This window comes from Carlito syrichta, unplaced genomic scaffold, assembly GCF_000164805.1.
Source record: "Carlito syrichta isolate Samal-C Ts95f unplaced genomic scaffold, Tarsius_syrichta-2.0.1 Scaffold304437, whole genome shotgun sequence".
NCBI lineage: Eukaryota > Metazoa > Chordata > Mammalia > Primates > Tarsiidae > Carlito > Carlito syrichta.
In genome coordinates this window covers 49,006-52,381 of record NW_007248533.1, presented here as the reverse complement: position 1 = coordinate 52,381, position 3,376 = coordinate 49,006, and the positions used below count along the sequence as shown (strand labels likewise).

At 47.0% G+C, this 3,376-nt stretch overlaps 1 pseudogene; it reads right to left on the bottom strand.

The window, feature by feature from the left end:
- Positions 1–899: 899 nt before the first annotated feature.
- On the bottom strand, positions 900–2,160 carry LOC103262296 (annotated as a pseudogene).
- Between the last annotated feature and the right edge of the window lie 1,216 nt (positions 2,161–3,376).

The window sequence follows — 3,376 nt, the reverse complement described above, 5'->3', positions numbered from 1 at the left end:
TGTTTTAATTATTTAAAAACAACAACAAAAAACAACACAACAGCAAATTTTCTTTACCACCTACAATTCAGTTATATCCATACATCCTAAGACCAAACAGAAGTGGGAATTACAAGACGCTGAAGATGCCCAAGGCGAAGACTGAGGATGTGCCTTCCTGCTGGGCACTGAATCTTCCCCCCAGACACGTGCTGACGTTGCTCATTTCAGTTGGGAAATAAAACGTTTTACCAGAAGTTCTTTAAAATATTCTCATTTCAGAAATGAGGTTTCTTCAAGGGTTCAGTCCCATGAAATCTGTGTTTCCATCCAACTGACAGGAAGGAAAAGCTATTTTTGTCTTTTTTTGGTGGCAAAAGTAAAACCATCCTCAGATTCCCCTAGGAATCCATGGGAAGGAGGGGAGCTGGGCTGTGCTGGTTTCTACTTGTCTTTCTGAGGGTGTGATTCACAGGAGTTCGATCACACTTAGGCCACTACAATGATTAGTACTAGTAGTCTTTTTTTAGATGATAAAAAAGAAAATGCCCAAGGAACATAAAAATGGTCAAAGGGCGTATTTTGCCACAGGTCAATTTTTCCCCCGTCCAGAAAAGATACAAAATGAGCATACTCATGGGAGGTTGACTCCGTGGACATTCCAATGCACTCATCCGTGTGTCCCCATACAGGTGGGAGGAACAGCCACAGGTTTGATTTGTCATGTTAGAGCAGTAACCAGATGTGTGAATGGCAGCTCATTTGAGTTCACTGGTCCTTGCAGTAAGTGGAGGAAGGTGTGGCCCACATCTGAACACATTCAGCTACTGTGGAAACTACACGGGAAGGAAATAGACTTATTCCAAGAGGTACAGGGATGCTCCAGTGCCCTTTCTTCCAGAGCCTGGTGTGCTGGTGTGCTAGGGGCTGCTGTGCTTGCCGGCATGTGCTCCCATCCTCTGAGGGTCCTGGGAAGGGTAGTGGATTGGTTCTGGTGCCCTCATGAAAGAAGGGGGTGGTCCCATCGGGTGGAACATGTGGGGCCCAAAACCTGGGGGTGGGGGCGGGGCGATGCCAGGGGGTGGTGGCAGGGCAGTGTTCACCACAGCTGGTGTGCCACTTGGGGGTAGGTTGAAGTAGTTGTCAGAGGTTTCTTCTTCAGCAGCAGGGGGAGGAGGGAGAGGTACCAGCAGTCCTGGAACCAGCTTCAGCTTGATCCCAGAGTCTGTGGTTCCATCCTTCTCCTTCTCTTTTCCTCTGGCTGCCTGGGATCTTTCCCATTTCACATTGAGCCTGCGGCCTTGACAATCAGATTGTTGAAGGACTTCTCGGCAGCCACCTCTGCAGCCTGCCTCGTGGCAAACTGGATGAAGGCACACTCCTGTCGCTGCACCACCGTGACGGTCCAGATCTCTCCAAACTGGTAGAAGTGATTTCTCAGATCTGTCTCAGTAATGGTGTCCCCAGACCACCGACATACAGTGTGGTGATACTCTTAGCCTCTGAGGGATGCAGGCGAGGCATTGTTGAGGCCCGCTTTAGAAGCTTATCAGCCACAGGGTCGTTGATTCCATAATATCGGTCTTTAATATTCTGATCAGCAAGGGGGTCATCAAGACCTGTGGGTTTCTCATGTCTGTACGGACACTCCTCTCCTCTCTTGCACTCCCCTTTCACCCAGAAGGAGCAAATGTGGGGCCGATTCCTTTTGTAGTAGGGTGTGGTCCGGGCCAGCTTGAGCAGCATGTCACTGGTGGATGTGGCTTTCCCCAGCATGCCGACTGGCTGTGATCCATCAGAGTTAGAAATCTCTTGCTCCATATTCTGTGTGTAGTATTCTTTGTTGACATCTGATTTGGGCATGTCATCTTTAAAAGACAGCCCTGCATCACGAACCTGGATGGGCAGGCCATACTCCAGGTCTAAGAGGCAGGTCTGACAGACATTCTTCAATTTACTGCAGGTCTGACACACTTCAGTCTTCTTGAAACGCATGCAGACTCCAGGGCACCAGTGAAGCACTGTGAATGGTCTGGCACAGATTTTTCATTCCTTCCCATACTTTTCTTTGGTCATTCGGATGTAAGGGTTTTTTCCAAGACACTTCTGACACAGAATGGGGAAGTCCACATCCTCCCAGTTCTGCCTGTTTTAGGTGTTGGAACCCAGCGAGGTTGCCATCTTGGGAGCGTCCGGAAGCCGCGGGAGCTTCCAAGTCGGATGCAACACTTTTAATAAATGCTAAGGCAGAGCTGGGCTCGGTGGCTCAGCCTGTAATCCCGCGCCTTTGGGAGGCTGAGGTGAGTGGATGGCCTGAGCCCGCGGGTTCGAGACCCGCCTGGGCAGCGAGACCTCATCTCTACAATAAATCAAAAAATCAGCCGCGCGTGGTAGCACATGCCTGTAATTCCAGCTACTTGGAAGGCTGAGGCAGAAGGATCGCCGGAGCCCAGCAGGTCCAGGCTGCGGTGGCCGGGAGCGGCCACTGCACTCCAGTCTGGGCGACCGAGTGAGACTCCAACTCAAAAAAAAAAAAAAAAAAAATGCTAAGGCAGGTGTCATTTCATAGTGGACCAAAATCAATTAAAAACATTTTGATTTTTAGTGAAAATGAGATATTTACAAATCCATTTCTCACAATTGATATGTATATATGTTGCTCAGTGGTCTTAATGCCTTTTAGTTTAATTTGTTCCAAGGTATGGACTTATGTTGCTTTAAGTTTTGTGAGGCAGCCAGGCTCAGTGACTGAGCTTGTAATCCCAGCACTTTGGGAGCCTGAGGGTTTGAGACCAGCCCGGGCAACTTGGCAAGACTTTGTCTCTACAATAGATTAAAAAAAAAGTAGCCGGGTGCTGTAGCGCGCACCTGTGGTTCTGGCTACTTGGAAGGCAGAGGTGGAAGGATCACTGGGGCCCAGCAGGTCGATGCTGGAGTGGCTGTGAGTGTGCCACAGCACTCCAGCCTGGGCAACAGAGTGAGACTCCAATTCAAAAAAAAAAAAAAGTTCTGTAAGGCTGTGGAATTTATTTCCTCTCAAATTTTATTTCATGAAAATTGGTTTTATAACTTAAGTATATACAAGAAATATGTACATAAAATAAATTTTGTCTTCTTTAATTTTTTTTAAAGGAAGAACAATGTAATCTTCCATACTTGTGATTTATACCATTTGAGGCTAACAGAGTCCCACTGAGGGCAAATGTAAAATGAAATTATCTTTATTGTTAAATGTTAATTGACAGCGCCAGGAAGACAAAGTGACCATTACTACCAGAGAACTGAAAGCCTGATACATAGAACTTTGGAATGGCTGCTACTCACATTAACTGTTTAGGTTTTATTTGAGTTTTAACAGAAAGGGAATCTGGCATGCAAACAAAGAAGATGTAACAAT